Source organism: Salmo salar, unplaced genomic scaffold, assembly GCF_905237065.1.
Source record: "Salmo salar unplaced genomic scaffold, Ssal_v3.1, whole genome shotgun sequence".
In the NCBI taxonomy this organism is placed as follows: domain Eukaryota; kingdom Metazoa; phylum Chordata; class Actinopteri; order Salmoniformes; family Salmonidae; genus Salmo; species Salmo salar.
In genome coordinates this window covers 48,969-65,482 of record NW_025549002.1, presented here as the reverse complement: position 1 = coordinate 65,482, position 16,514 = coordinate 48,969, and the positions used below count along the sequence as shown (strand labels likewise).

At 41.3% G+C, this 16,514-nt stretch overlaps 1 long non-coding RNA gene across 1 annotated transcript; it reads left to right on the top strand.

The window, feature by feature from the left end:
• Positions 1 to 6,637: 6,637 nt before the first annotated feature.
• Positions 6,638 to 10,737, top strand: LOC123735052 (uncharacterized). The gene is made up of 2 exons (XR_006765232.1): positions 6,638 to 7,356; positions 9,484 to 10,737. It is a non-coding gene; the product is annotated as an uncharacterized lncRNA (long non-coding RNA).
• The last annotated feature ends 5,777 nt before the right edge of the window (positions 10,738 to 16,514 follow it).

Here is a 16,514-nt window from a genome sequence, read left to right as displayed (position 1 = left end):
ACTGCAGCGATCTGTATCCCCTCATCTATAAGCTCACAAGACTGACCAGTTCATCTGCCTCCCTCATTGATTCTTTGAATAATGTAGCTAATACAGGTTATACTTGTAATTACATTTCTGACCACTTTACACTTTTCTTCGGGCAACTGGAAAATGAACAGACGGGAATGATTAGTAGAATTAAAATGTAGAATATTTAACTAAAGTAATTATGATCGCTTTAAGATGTTGATTGATGATATTTATATTCAGGCCAATTTGGACTCACATCTTTCCATGGTGTATTTCACCAGTGCTTTCCCTTAGCTAAGCCACGTAAGAGATCAGCAGAAGGGTTCTGGAAACCTTGGCTTTATAACCCGCTCTCAAAAACCCTCAGTAAAAAAATACAAGAAAAGTTGTGTAAAAGGTTTATCACTCATCTGTTGACTAAGAAAAAGGCCTCTACAACTCCCCCATCTCAACGTATTGTTGGAAATAAGACCTATAGTGATCCTGATGTTATTTCATGTCAGTTAAATACATTTTTTGTTGTTGTGAATGTGGGTTCCTCTCTGTCAAAGAAAATAGAGAAAACTGATGGAAATCCCTTGGATGACATTTCCCTTCTCTGCTTCAGTTGATCCTCCTGGTGTAATGGAGGCGATGGAGGTAATTGGTAACTTAAAAGATATCAGCAAACAGGTCATGATGAGATTGGTGTCTCTTTGGTGAAATCAGTGTCTTCCTTAATCTCTGAGCCTCTAACGTCCATCTTCACCAAATCAATCCCAACTGGTACTGTTCCAAAACATTTGAAAATTGCCAAAGTTATAAATCTGGAGATCCAAGATTTTTTACAAGTTATCGCCCCAATATCTGTACTACCATATTTTTCTAAAATCCTAGAAAAATTGGTGTATAAGAGAATGTTGAAACATTTAAATCAACACTGTATTCTATATGAGCACCAATATGGTTTTCATAAAAACTACTCCACAGATATGGCTATTTCGCAACTTGTGGATAAAATCTTTACATCCCTGAACAACAATGAACGGTATCTTTTGAGATTTATCCAAAGCGTTTGACACGGTCGATCATTAAATATTACTTTCTAGATTGCATTATTATGTTTGTTGTGATTAAACATATAATTGGATATATAGTTAATGTTTATGACAGAGAACAATGTGTTTATGCAAACGGCTGTGCATCTACCAGGGCCAAGATATCCTGTGGTGTGACACGGTGTTCAATACCAGTCTAGTTTTATAGTGGAGCGTAAGGGTTTTACCTGTCTAGTTTTATAGTGGAGCGTAAGGGTTTTACCTGTCTAGTTTTCATAGTGGAGGGTAAGAGTTAGTGGTAAGGGTTTTACCAGTCTAGTTTTATAGTGGAGCGTAAGGGTTTTACCTGTCTAGTTTTCATAGTGGAGGGTAAGGGTTAGTGGTAAGGATTTTACCAGTCTAGTTTTATAGTGGAGCGTAAGGGTTTTACCTGTCTAGTTTTCATAGTGGAGGGTAAGAGTTAGTGGTAAGGGTTTACCAGTCTAGTTTTCATAGTGGAGGGTAAGGGTTAGTGGTAAGGATTTTACCAGTCTAGTTTTCATAGTGGAGAGTTAGTGGTAAGGATTTTACCAGTCTAGTTTTCATAGTGGAGGGTTAGTGGTAAGGATTTTACCAGTCTAGTTTTCATAGTGGAGGGTTAGTGGTAAGGATTTTACCAGTCTAGTTTTCATAGTGGAGGGTGAGGGTTTACCAGTCTAGATTTTATAGTGGAGGGTAAGGGTTAGTGGTAAGGGTTTACCAGTCAAGTTTTTATAGTGGAGGGTAAGAGTTTACTAGTCTCGTTTTTATAGTGGAGGGTAAGGGTTAGTGGTAAGGGTTTACCAGTCTAGTTTTTATAGTGGAGGGTAAGGGTTTACCAGTCTCATTCTTATAGTGGAGGGTAAGGGTTAGTGGTAAGGGTTTACCAGTCTAGTTTTCATAGTGGAGGGTAAGAGTTAGTGGTAAGGGTTTACCAGTCTAGTTTTCATAGTGGAGGGTAAGGGTTAGTGGTGAGGGTTTACCAGTCTAGTTTTCATAGTGGAGGGTTAGTGGTGAGGGTTTACCAGTCTAGTTTTCATAGTGGAGGGTTAGTGGTGAGGGTTTTACCAGTCTAGTTTTCATAGTGGAGGATAAGGGTTCGTGGTGAGGGTTTACCAGTCTAGTTTTCGTAGTGGAGGGTTAGTGGTGAGGGTTTTACCAGTCTAGTTTTCATAGTGGAGGGTAAGAGTTAGTGGTAAGGGTTTACCAGTCTAGTTTTCATAGTGGAGGGTAAGGGTTAGTGGTGAGGGTTTACCAGTCTAGTTTTCTTAGTGGAGGGTTAGTGGTGAGGGTTTACCAGTCTAGTTTTCATAGTGAAGGGTTAGTGGTGAGGGTTTTACCAGTCTAGTTTTCATAGTGGAGGATAAGGGTTAGTGGTGAGGGTTTACCAGTCTAGTTTTCGTAGTGGAGGGTTAGTGGTGAGGGTTTTACCAGTCTAGTTTTCATAGTGGAGGGTAAGAGTTAGTGGTAAGGGTTTACCAGTCTAGTTTTCATAGTGGAGGGTAAGGGTTAGTGGTGAGGGTTTACCAGTCTAGTTTTCTTAGTGGAGGGTTAGTGGTGAGGGTTTACCAGTCTAGTTTTCATAGTGAAGGGTTAGTGGTGAGGGTTTTACCAGTCTAGTTTTCATAGTGGAGGATAAGGGTTAGTGGTGAGGGTTTACCAGTCTAGTTTTCATAGTGGAGGGTTAGTGGTGAGGGTTTTACCAGTCTAGTTTTCATAGTGGAGGGTTAGTGGTGAGGGTTTTACCAGTCTAGTTTTCATAGTGGAGGGTTAGTGGTGAGGGTTTTACCAGTCTAGTTTTCACAGTGGAGGGTTAGTGGTGAGGGTTTTACCAGTCTAGTTTTCATAGTGGAGGGTAAGAGTTAGTGGTAAGGGTTTACCGGTCTAGTTTTCATAGTGGAGGGTAAGGGTTAGTGGTATGGGTTTACCAGTGTAGTTTTTATAGTGGATTGTACTAATTTGACCTAATTTGTTATTCCTAATCTATATCAATGACCTTGCTGCTGGGTCTTCTACCGTACCTCCCCTTCTCTTTACTGATGATGCCAATTAGATTTTATCACACAAGCATTTTAATTCACTAATTAATGAAACCAACTCAGGCATGGCCACATTTTCTAAATGATTCCAGATAAACAAATGATCTTTAAACATAATACATCCAACTTTATTATATTCAATTAAATGGAACAAGTCACATCCACTAGATTCCTCAGAGCTCTAATTGATGAAACGTTATCTAGGGAGGAACATATTTAATTTGTCTGCAGCAAAGTGACGACATCTGTTGGTATCATCAGATAGATGAGTGGTTTGGTTCATCAGGTTTGCTTCTCAACTCTACAGTAGAGCTTCATTGACCCATCTCTCATTTTACTGTAATATTGTCTGGGCCAGTACATATGCCTCCTATCTACACAGATTACTCATCGTACAAAAGAAAAATGTGCAAGACTAGACGCCACTAATTACTAGAGGTCGACCGATTAATCAGAATGGCCGATTAATTAGGGCCGATTTCAAGTTTTTTTTACACCTTTATTTAACTAGGCAAATCAGATTAAGAACACATTCTTATTTACAATGACGGCCTAGGAACGGGGGTTAACTGCCTTGTTCAGCGGCAGAACAACTGATTTTTACCTTGTCACCTCGGGGATTCGTTTTTGCAACCTTCCAGTTACTAGTCCAACGCTCTAACCACCTGCCTTACATTGCACTCCACGAGGAGCCTGCGTGGCAGGCTGACTACCTGTTACGCGAGGGCAGCAAGAAGCCAAGGTAAGTTGCTAGCTAGCATTAAACTTATCTTGTAAAAAACTATCAATCTTAGCATAATCACTAGTTAACTACACATGGTTGATGATATTACTAGTTTATCTAACGTGTCCTGCGTTGCATATAATCGATGCGGTGCCTGTTAATGTCTCATCGAATCACAGCCTACTTCCGACAAACGGGTGATGATTTAACAAGCGCATTTGCGAAAAAAGCACTGTCGTTGCACCAATGTACCTAACCATAAACATCAATGCCTTTCTTTAAAATCAATACACAAATATATATTTTTAAACCTGCATATTTAGTTAATATTGCCTGCTAACATGAATTTCTTATAACTAGGGGAGTTGTCACTTCTTTTGCGTTCCGTGCAAGCAGTCAGGGTATATACAGCAGTTTGGGCCGCCTGGCTCATTGTGCAAGCAGTCAGGGTATATACAGCAGTTTGGGCCGCCTGGCTCATTGCGAACTGTGAAGTCCATTTATTCCTAACAAAGGCCGTAATTAATTTGCCAGAATTGTACATAATTATGACATAACATTGAAGGTTGTGCAATGTAAAAGTAATATTTAGACTTAGGGTTGCCATCTGTTAAATAAAATACGGAACGGTTCCGTATTTCACTAAAATAATAAACGTTTCATTTTCGAAATTATAGTTTCCGGATTCGACCATATTAATGACCAAAGGCTCGTATTTCTGTGTGTTATTATGTTATAATTTAAGTCTATGATTTGATATTTGATAGAGGAGTCTGACTGAGCGATGGTAGGCAGCAGCAGGCTCGTAAGCATTCATTCAAACAGCACCTTAGAGCGTTTGCCAGCAGCTCTTCGCAATGCTTCAAGCATTGCGCTGTTTATGACTTCAAGCCTATCAACTCCCAAGATTAGGCTGGTGTAACCGATGTGAAATGGCTAGCTAGTTAGCCGGGTGCGCGCTAATAGCGTTTCAAACGTCACTCGCTCTGAGACTTGGGAGTGGTTGTTCCCCTTGCTCTGCATGGGTAACGCTGCTTCGAGGGTGGCTGTTGTCGATGTGTTCCTGGTTCGAGCCCAGGTAGGAGCGAGGAGAGGGACGGAAGCTATACTGTTACACTGGCAATACTAAAGTGCCTATAAGAACATCCAATAGTCAAAGGCATATGCAATACAAATCGTATAGCGAGAAATAGTCCTATAATTCCTATAATAACTACAACCTATAACTTCTTACCTGGGAATATTGAAGACTCATGTTAAAAGGAACCACCAGCTTTCATACGTTCTGAGCAAGGAACTTAAACGTTAGCTTTTTTACATGGCACATATTGCACTTTTACTTTCTTCTCCAACACTTTGTTGTTTCATTATTTATTTGAGGCTAGATTGATAGTATTTATGTACTATATTAAGTTAAAATATGTGTTCATTCAGTATTGTTGTAATTATCATTTACAAATTTAAAAATCAGCTGATTAATCGTATCGTCTTTTTTTGGTCCTCCAATAATCGGTATCGGCGTTGAAAAATCCTAATTGGTCGACCTCTACTAATTACCTGGCGCCATCAGCACAGTTTAAGAAACTGAATATCTTGTCTATTTACGATGTTAATGTAAGCCAATTATGCACTTTCATCAATACTCATATCTCCCAGACAGTTTACCTAAACCCTTCAATGGATTCTTCCAGGTTAATTCTGAAATCCACCTATATAACACAGGACACTGCGATAACCTTCAGCCTCCCCACTGCCGCACCTCACATAGTCAATTCTCTATCAGATAAAGAGGTACTATACTCTGGAATTATTATCTTCACATTGCCAAAACATCATCATCCCTCAATAATTTCAAGCGAAGACTGGGGGTCTGCCTGATGAACCAAACTACTCAGTAATCTCCTCCATGAAGACTGGAGGTCAGCCTGATGAACCAAACTACTCAGTAATCTCCTCCATGAAGACTGGGGGTCAGCCTGATGAACCAAACTACTCAGTAATCTCCTCCATGAAGACTGGGGGTCTGCCTGATGAACCAAACTACTCAGTAATCTCCTCCATGAAGACTGGGGGTCAACCTGATGAACCAAACTACTCAGTAATCTCCTCCATGAAGACTGGGGGTCAGCCTGATGAACCAGACTACTCAGTAATCTCCTCCATGAAGACTGGAGGTCAGCCTGATGAACCAAGCTACTCAGTAATCTCCTCCATTAAGACTGGAGGTCAGCCTGATGAACCAAACTACTCAGTAATCTCCTCCATGAAGACTGGATGTTCAGCCTGATGAACCAAACTACTCAGTAATCTCCTCCATGAAGACTGGAGGTCAGCCTGATGAACCAAACTACTCAGTAATCTCCTCCATGAAGACTGGAGGTCAGCCTGATGAACCAAACTACTCAGTAATCTCCTCCATGAAGACTGGAGGTCAGCCTGATGAACCAAACTACTCAGTAATCTCCTCCATGAAGACTGGAGGTCAGCCTGATGAACCAAACTACTCAGTAATCTCCTCCATGAAGATTGGGGGTCAGCCTGATGAACCAAACTACTCAGTAATCTCCTCCATGAAGACTGGAGGTCAGCCTGATGAACCAAACTACTCAGTAATCTCCTCCATGAAGACTGGAGGTCAGCCTGATGAACCAAACTACTCAGTAATCTCCTCCATGAAGACTGGGGGTCAGCCTGATGAACCAAACTACTCAGTAATCTCCTCCATGAAGACTGGGGGTCAGCCTGATGAACCAAACTACTCAGTAATCTCCTCCATGAAGACTGGGGGTCAGCCTGATGAACCAAACTACTCAGTAATCTCCTCCATATAGCCTAACTCACACACATGCACACTCATTTAAACAAAACAAGTATTTATTTTTGGGTGATTACTGATCAGTTCATTTATACATGTATAATTAGTATGTTTTGTTATCTGTTTTATTTTGGACTTGTGTATTGTGTACAGTTTTTATTGTGGTTTTTATATAATTCTTTGGGCTTCTAACCACACCTGCAAACTGTTTTTTAAATGTTTTTATCTGTATTGTTGTCTACCACTTGTTTTGTTGGGTGCGAGTAAATAAAACTAGACAGACAGACAGATAGAGGGGGGAGTAGGGTGTCTGTTAGATCTGGAACTCTGTCCTTATCTTTAAAAAGACTCAAATGGTTTCCCCACAAACCATCACAATCATCATGCATGTGTTTCAGAGCATCTCTGCTTTTCAGTGTTGTTGTATGCATTCAGCTGTTTCCTTTGGTGATGAGTGGTGACCTCAGGAATAAAGATTGTCCTCTGTCTGTCTCTCTCTCTCTCTCTCTCTCTCTGTATGTGTGTCTTTCTCTGTGTCTCTCTTTCCCTCTCTCTCTCTCAGGTCTGGAGCTGAACGGGATGGGGGTTGATAAAGGGGAGACTCCTCCTCCCCTGCCCGTGAAGGGCATCTCTGCTGATTATGGGAACCTGCTAGGAGATAATCAAGACTTGACGAGTCCCTCCACCCCTCCCCTGACACACCATCAAAGGGTAGGTTTTTAATGTGGGCTAAGAACAGCTCCTTAATGATGCCACATCAACACTACGGTTAATGGAACAACAGCCCATCATAACCAGGGTGTGTGTGTGTGTGTGTGTGTGTGTGTGTGTGTGTGTGTGTGTGTGTGTGTGTGTGTGTGTGTGTGTGTGTGTGTGTGTGTGTGTGTGTGTGTGTGTGTGTGTGTGTGTGTGTGTGTGTGTGTGTGTGTGTGTGTGTGTGTGTGTGTGTTGTGTCAGTCCAGTCCTCAGCAACACACTCCTCTCCTCCTTCACCCTGTCTGTCCTGGAGGCTACAGCCTGATGGTCCTCCAACCTCAGCCTGTCCTCCTCCTATCTCAGCCTGTCCTCCTCCTATCTCAGCCTGTCCTCCTCCTATCTCAGCCTGTCCTCCTCCTCCTATCTCAGCCTGTCCTCCTCCTCCTATCTCAGCCTGTCCTCCTCCTCCTATCTCAGCCTGTCCTCCTCCTCCTATCTCAGCCTGTCTCCTCCTACCTCAGCCTGTCTCCTCCTACCTCAGCCTGTCCTCCTCCTACCTCAGCCTGTCTCCTCCTACCTCAGCCTGTCTCCTCCTACCTCAGCCTGTCTCCTCCTACCTCAGCCTGTCTCCTCCTACCTCAGCCTGTCTCCCTCCTACCTCAGCCTGTCTCCCTCCTACCTCAGCCTGTCTCCCTCCTACCTCAGCCTGTCTCCCTCCTACCTCAGCCTGTCTCCCTCCTACCTCAGCCTGTCTCCCTCCTACCTCAGCCTGTCCCCCTCCTACCTCAGCCTGTCCCCCTCCTACCTCAGCCTGTCTCCTCCTACCTACAGAGTCAGGCTAGATTAGTCTCACTGGGAGGGGAAGACTTGGCAGTAAACTGGAGTCAGACTAGATTAGTGAGGGAGGGAGGGACAGGCAGTAAACTGGAGTCAGGCTAGATTAGTGGGGGGAGGGACAGGCTGTATACTGGAGTCAGACTAGATTAGTGGGGGAGGGACAGGCAGTAAACTGGAGTCATGCTAGATTAGTAGGGGAGGGACAGGCAGCAAACTGGAGTCAGACTAGATTAGTGGGGGAGGGACATTACAAACAGATTTTCCCAGCTAGTGATAGCGGGTTCGACTCCCAAGTCCTTGACTGCTGGTGTCATTGAGTCTTGTCATTGTTACTAGATGTCATTGTGAATACCTCACTGTTGCAGACGTTCAGGTGTGTTTTTTACACTGTTTTATTTCTTTTCAGTCACTGCCTTGAACACGATAGGTGTTGAATGCTGGAATTAGATGAGTCATGACTGAGTAAAAACACTGGAATTGACTCGGATTGTAGTTTCACTCAAAGTGCTTGAATCAGCAGCCTCAATCCTAGAAGGCTAAATCATTCCAAAGGAGATTTCCTGCTAAAATATTATTCTGAAGATGAATCCCTGGGGATGTACAGTTCTGAGTATTGCTTTATATATCTGGAGCCTATTACAGAATCTCAAATCAAATCAAGTGTTATTGGGCAGGTGTTAATGCGAGTGTAGCGAAATGCTTGTGCTTCTAGTTCCGACCGTGCAGTAATATCTAACAAGTAACATAATCTAACAATTTCACAGCAATTACCTTATACACACAAGTGTAAAGGAATGAATAAGAATATGTACATAGAAATATATGAATGAGCGATGGCCGAACGGCATAGGCAAGATGCAGTAGATGGTATAGAGTACAGTATATACATATGAGATGAGTAATGTAGGGTATGTAAACATTATATGAAGTTGCATTGTTTAAGGTGGCTAGTGATACATTTATTACATCAATTGTTTCATTATTAAAGTGGCTAGAGATTGAGTCAGTATGTTGGCGGCAGAATCTCAGGAATCTTTAACTGCCGAGTTGTGAGATGACATGCTACATTTCCAGGATACAGATATTCATCTTTCTTTAATCTACTTGAACCATCCGAGTATAAAGCTTCATAACGTAAAAAATAATGTATGAAATGTATGCATTCACTACTGTAAGTCGCTCTGGATAAGAGCGTCTGCTAAATGACTAAAATGTGAATGTAACGTGTTATAAGGATGTATAAGCCTTTATAATGTCTTATAAACGTGGCTTAATATTTTCTATATTCTCTCTTTTTATATATAGCATCTGCCACCACCTCTTCCCAGCAAGACCCCTCCTCCCCCTCCTCCTAAGACCACCAGGAAACAAGCCTCCATCGATTCAGGAATTGTACAATGAACAATGACATTAAGACACCCGATATAAAAAAACAAGGTTCTTTCCCCTCTGTAATCTCTTCCCCCCATGCGTTCCAAAATGGCGGCCTATTTCCAATAGTGCACTACTTTGGACTACTTTTGACCATAGGGCTCTGGTCAAACGTAGGGCCACTATATAGTGAAGAGTGTGCCATTTGGGGAAACAGCAACAGTCTGACCAGGAGTGAAAGAAGAGTATCTCACTCAGGTAACACTCCTTATTGAGCCACTCATTTTGGCTGTGTCCCAAACGGCACCCTATTCCCAATATAGTGCACTACTTTTGACCACGGCCCCGATAAGGCTCTGGTAAATAGTAGTTCACTACGTAGGGAATAGGGTGCCATTTGGGGCAGAGCCTCATTGGATTCTTTCATTTTTGCCTCAAGTGTGATGATGCGGTCTACTTTACCGTAGGTAGATAGGTGAATCAGTTTCACATGATTACTGGTCACTGAATTTATTGATGCTATCTATCATCTATGACTCTATTCTCCACTTGATACCACTTAGTTCAGGCCTTTGTAATGCTATGAGGTCGTGTTCCACCTATAGAATTAGAATGAGTGAAATGAATATAGAATCAGAACCAGGTGAATGAAGCGTTCTCTGGTTCTGTCTTTTACACTTTGACCAATAGACAGGCTGGTGAGTGACGACCAACGTTCTGACCCTTCCCACCTGCTCTTAGAAACCGGGGAGCACATAGTAACAGAAACATGCTTTTTATTCTGTGGTTTATCTTTTGTATCCATAGTTACAGAAAACATCATTTTATTCAGTGGTTTATCTTTTTTTATCCGTATTCCCGCTTTGTACAGAGGTTTGTATATAGGATTTCATTTTTTATGTGGAATTTATCATTACTTTTTTTGTATTAACATTGCATTAGATTAACTGGTTTTCATTTATATCCCCCAAAAAATGTTTTTTAGGTTTTTAAATGACAGGGACTGTAAAGAATTGGTATGTGAGAAATCTGCCTATCATTGATTTTATTGGTAAGGTTTGTGTTTTCTTTGGAGTGAACACAACTAACTCCCTCCTTCATCATACATTGTCATTGTATAGGATTTTAATGCTGTAACATTGACTGTTTCCAATTCACTACTGACTTCTGAATAAACTTTCAACTGTATGTTTCAACTGCTTCTTTGTTGTTCGCTCGCTGCTCTTCACCTTAACGAAACGAAATACAATACAATGTACAATACAAATGTATCTTTGAAACAAAGTCTGTTCTGTCTCTGTTGTTGACTTTGATTAAAGGATGTATAGCAACTAGCTGGCTTTCACTGGCTGCAATCACAACTCTACTGCTTCCTTATCAAGGTGAAGTCTACACAGTCTCTTACGGTAAGCTAATGCAGGGTTATCAAGGTGAACTCTACACAGTCTCTTATGTTAAGGTAATGCAGGGTTATCAAGGTGAAGTCTACACAGTCTCTTACGGTAAGCTAATGCAGGGTTATCAAGGTGAACTCTACACAGTCTCTTATGTTAAGGTAATGCAGGGTTATCAAGGTGAAGTCTACACAGTCTCTTACGGTAAGCTAATGCAGGGTTATCAAGGTGAAGTCTACACAGTCTCTTACGGTAAGCTAATGCAGGGTTATCAAGGTGAACACTACACAGTCTCTTACGGTAATGTTATACAGGGTTTAACCTCTATATGAACAGATGGGATCTAACATATCGAATATATTGTGGTCCCTGTAGCTGGACATGCATGCTAAACATTATGTAAACACAGATTTAGTGTACAAGCATTACGGTGACACATAGTAAGTATTGTACTCTACAGTACCAGGTGGTATGAGAGTTCCCTGTGGAACTGAAACTATAAAGAAATGTGATCCGTTCTGTTTTCCTGTCTGGCTGTGGGTGATACAACACAGTGTTTCTGTCATCATCCAACAATTACAACAACTTAGTTATCAGTCAAATTAGTTAGAATTTGCTGAATTGCATCATGATGTGTAGAGCCGCTGGATCAAATTTACTTTTTTTAATTTGCCTCGTTGTGAAACAACCTTGTTACTTTGGGAGAGTGTCTGGTAGGATACGCGACACAAAATGAAGCTTAAAATGAATACCCAGAGCTTCCACATGCTCTCCTGTTAAATATCTTCACTGGTATATACTGGAAACATCTGTCTTTAACATGTACTGAGTTCCTGTTAAATATCTTCACTGGTATATACTGGAAACATCTGTCTTTAACATGTACTGAGTTCCTGTTAAATATCTTCACTGGTATATACTGGAAACATCTGTCTTTAACATGTACTGAGTTCCTGTTAAATATCTTCACTGGTATATACTGGAAACATCTCTAACATGTACTGAGTTCCTGTTAAATATCTTCACTGGTATATACTGGAAACATCTGTCTTTAACATGTACTGAGTTCCTGTTAAATATCTTCACTGGTATATACTGGAAACATCTCTAACATGTACTGAGTTCCTGTTAAATATCTTCACTGGTATATACTGGAAACATCTGTCTTTAACATGTACTGAGTTCCTGTTAAATATCTTCACTGGTATATACTGGAAACATCTCTAACATGTACTGAGTTCCTGTTAAATATCTTCACTGGTATATACTGGAAAGATCTGTCTTTAACATGTACTGAGTTCCTGTTAAATATCTTCACTGGTATATACTGGAATCATCTGTTTTTAACATGTACTGAGTTCCTGTTAAATATCTTCACTGGTATATACTGGAAACATCTGTCTTTAACATGTACTGAGTTCCTGTTAAATATCTTCACTGGTATATACTGGAAACATCTCTAACATGTACTGAGTTCCTGTTAAATATCTTCACTGGTATATACTGGAAACATCTCTAACATGTACTGAGTTCCTGTTAAATATCTTCACTGGTATATACTGGAAACATCTCTAACATGTACTGAGTTCCTGTTAAATATCTTCACTGGTATATACTGGAATCATCTGTTTTTAACATGTACTGAGTTCCTGTTAAATATCTTCACTGGTATATACTGGAAACATCTGTCTTTAACATGTACTGAGTTCCTATTAAATATCTTCACTGGTATATACTGGAAACATCTCTAACATGTACTGAGTTCCTGTTAAATATCTTCACTGGTATATACTGGAAACATCTCTTTAACATGTACTGAGTTCCTGTTAAATTTCTTCACTGGAATATACTGGAAACATCTCTTTAGCATGTACTGAGTTCCTGTTAAATATCTTCACTGGTATATACTGGAAACATTTCTTTAACATGTACTGAGTTCCTGTTAAATATTTTCACTGGAATATACTGGAAACATCTCTTTAACATGTACTGAGTTCCTGTTAAATATCTTCACTGGAATATACTGGAAACATCTGTCTTTAACATGTACTGAGTTCCTGTTAAATATCTTCACTGGTATATACTGGAAACATCTGTCTAACGTATACTGAGATACTAAAGAGAGAATTCTGACCAGAGACGTATGCTAGTGTGCACTGTATAGAGAATAGGGGGCCATGTAGTGCACTGTATAGAGAATAGGGGGCCATGTAGTGCACTGTATAGAGAATAGGGGGCCATGTAGTGCACTGAATCGAGAATAGGGGCCCATGTAGTGCACTGTATAGAGAATAGGGGGCCATGTAGTGCACTGTATAGAGAATAGGGGGGCCATGTAGTGCACTGTATAGAGAATAGGGGGCCATGTAGTGCACTGTATAGAGAATAGGGGGGCCCTTTTAGAACTGCCACTGTGTTTCTTCCATGAAGGAATGTCTCTCAGCAATCACGAGACAGCCTTCTACCTCTCTCTTTCTCTCTCTCGTTCTCTTCCTATTTATTCTCTCATATCTCTCTCTCTCTCTCTCTCTCTCCCTATCTATTCTATCTCTCTCTCTCGTTCTCTTCCTATTTATTCTCTCATATCTCTCTCTCTCTCTCCCTATCTATTCTATCTCTCTCTCTCGTTCTCTTTCTCTCCCTATCTATTCTCTCTCCCTCTCTCTCTTTCTCTCCCTCTCTTTCTTTTTCTCTCAATATCTATTCCCTCTCTCTCCTTCTCTCTCTTTCTCTCCCTATCTATTCTCTCTCCCTCTTTCTCTCCCGCTCTCTCTCTTTCTTTTTCTCTCCCTATCTATTCTCTCTTTCTCTCTCTCTCCCTATCTATTCTCTCTCCTCTCTCTTTCTCTCCCTATTTATTCTCTCCCTCTCTCTCTCTCTCTCTCTCTCTTTCTTTTTCTCTCCCTATCTATTCTCTCTCTTTCTCTCTCTCTCTCTCTTTCTTTTCTCTCCGTCTATTCTCTCTTTCTTTTTCTCTCCCTATCTATTCTCTCTCTCCCACTCTCTCTTTCTCTCCCTATCTATTCTCTCTCTTTCTCTCTCCCTCTCTCTCTTTCTTTTCTCTCCCTGTCTATTCTCTCTTTCTTTTTCTCTCCCTATCTATTCTCTCTCTCTTTCTCTCTCCCTATCTATTCTCTCTCCTCTCTCTTTCTCTCCCTATCTATTCTCTCTCCCTCTTTCTCTCCCGCTCTCTTTCTTTTTCTCTCCCTATCTATTCTCTCTCTCTTTCTCTCTCTCTCCCTATCTATTCTCTCTCCTCTCTCTTTCTCTCCCTATCTATTCTCTCTCTCTCTCTCTCTCTCTCTCTCTCTCTCTTTCTTTTTCTCTCCCTATCCATTATCTCTCTCTCTCTCTCTCTCCCAGGAGAAATGGATTTACATCTCACACTAGCACAGTGTCATTTGTCACATCTGCTCCCTGAAATAATGGTGTGTATATTCTGTTCCACTTGACATGCTTCCATTTGTTTGGATGCTTAGAAATGTCTCCTCTCTCTCTTTCTGGAAGTATGTCTCTCTCCTTGCTAGAGTTCTCTCTCACGTTGACAGGTGATAATTGGATCCAGTGGATGTATATATTTTCAGTTGCATATTGATCAGTGGAGGGTAATGCATGGGCATATCAAGCCTGCTGTTCGTGTTGCTTCATTACGTAAATGTATTGAACATAAAGTCAATGCTGGACAAGCCTTTTGGACTTACAGTAATAGGCTCCGACTATTTCTCAATAACATCATGTGGTGCTGGATAACTGTGTTCCAATTGATGTGTCCAGCATACTAGGGACCTCACCGGAATACTTTTCTTGTGGTCACAACATAACAAGTGTTGTTTTGTCGAGATCACGAGATAATCAAAACTACCACTGTTCAGATGCACAATAGGGCTCCTTGATGAGGTGGTTGTGGCTGCGTTGATCGCAATGAGCTCGTGGGTCATTTAAACCCTGAACGATGCCTGACAAGACAGTCTGTCTCCAAGGCTGCATGCTGCCCCCAAGACCACAGTCAATTGCATGCAAGGAACAACACAACCAACTTGGCTAGTCTTGTGAGCTAGCTAGGTAATCTTGTTATCTATGTAGATTGTTAGCTTGCGTAACATGATGTGTATAATTGTAAGGGACACTTCCTGTTTTTTGGATAATCGTTATATTTACAGTGGGAGAGCTCCATTCCTGACAGGCTGATCAGATTCAATTTCAGCCTCAGAGGTTGATAAGTCAGAGCGCTGCCTTGTAGGCTGTTTCATAGGTAAAGTTCCTTGCAGACAGCCTACAATGTATTCAGACTGCATCCCTTTTTCCACATTTTGTTATGTTACAGCATTATTCTAAAATGGATTCAATTGTTTTTCCCCCTCATCAATCTACACACAATACCCCATAAAGACAAACCAAAAACAAGTTTTTAGACATTTTTGCAAATGTTAAAAACTGAAATATCACATTTAAATAAGTATTCAGACCCTTTACTCAGTACTTTGTTGAAGCACCTTTTGCAGCGATTACAGCCTTGAGTCGTCTTGCGTATGAAGCTACAAGCTTGGCACACCTGTATTTGGGGAGTTTCTCCCATTCTTCTCTGCAGATCCTCTCAAGCTCTGTCAGGTTGGATGGGGAGTTGCTGCACAGCTATTTTCAGGTCTCTCCAGAGATGTCCGGCCTCTGGCTGGGTCACTCAAGGACAATCAGAGACTTGTCCTGAAGCCACTCCTGCGTTGTCTTGGCTGTGTGCTTAGGGTTGTTGTGCTGTTGGAAGGTGAACCTTCGCCCCAGTCTGAGGTCCTGAGTGCTCTGGAGTAGGTTTTCATCAAGGATCTCTCTGTACTTTGCTCCTTTCATCTTTGCCTCGATCCTGACTAGTCTCCCAGTCCCTGCTGCTGAAAAACATCCCACAGCATGATTTGATTTATTTTACCTTCATTTAACCAGGTAGGCCAGTTGAGAACAAGTTCTCATTTACAACTGCGACCTGGCCAAGATAAAGCAAAGCAGTGCGACACAAACAACAACACAGGAGTTACACATGGAATAAACAAAACATACAGTCAATAACACAATAGAAAAGTATATATACAGTGTGTGCAAATGAGGTAAGATTAAGGTAAGGCAATGGTGCTGCTATGGTGACCATTGAGCTGAGATAAGGTGGGGCTTTACCTAGCAAAGACTTATAGATGACCTGAAGCCAGTTGGTTTGGTGACGAATATGAAGCGAGGGCCAGCCAACGAGAGCGTACAGGTCACAGTGGTGGGTAGTATATGGGGCTTTGGTGAGAAAACGGATGGCACTGTGATAGACTGCATCCAATTTGTTGAGTAGAGTGTTGGAGCCTATTTTGTAAATGACATCACCGAAGTCGAGGATCGGTAGGATGGTCAGTTTTACGAGGGTATGTTTGGCAGCATGAGTGAAGGATGCATTGTTGCGAAATAGGAAGCCAATTCTTGATTTAACTTTGGATTGGAGATGTTTGATGTGAGTCTGGAAGGAGAGTTTACAGTCTAGCCAGACACCTAGGTATTTGTAGTTGTCCACATATTCTAAGTCAGAACTGTCCAGAGTAGTGA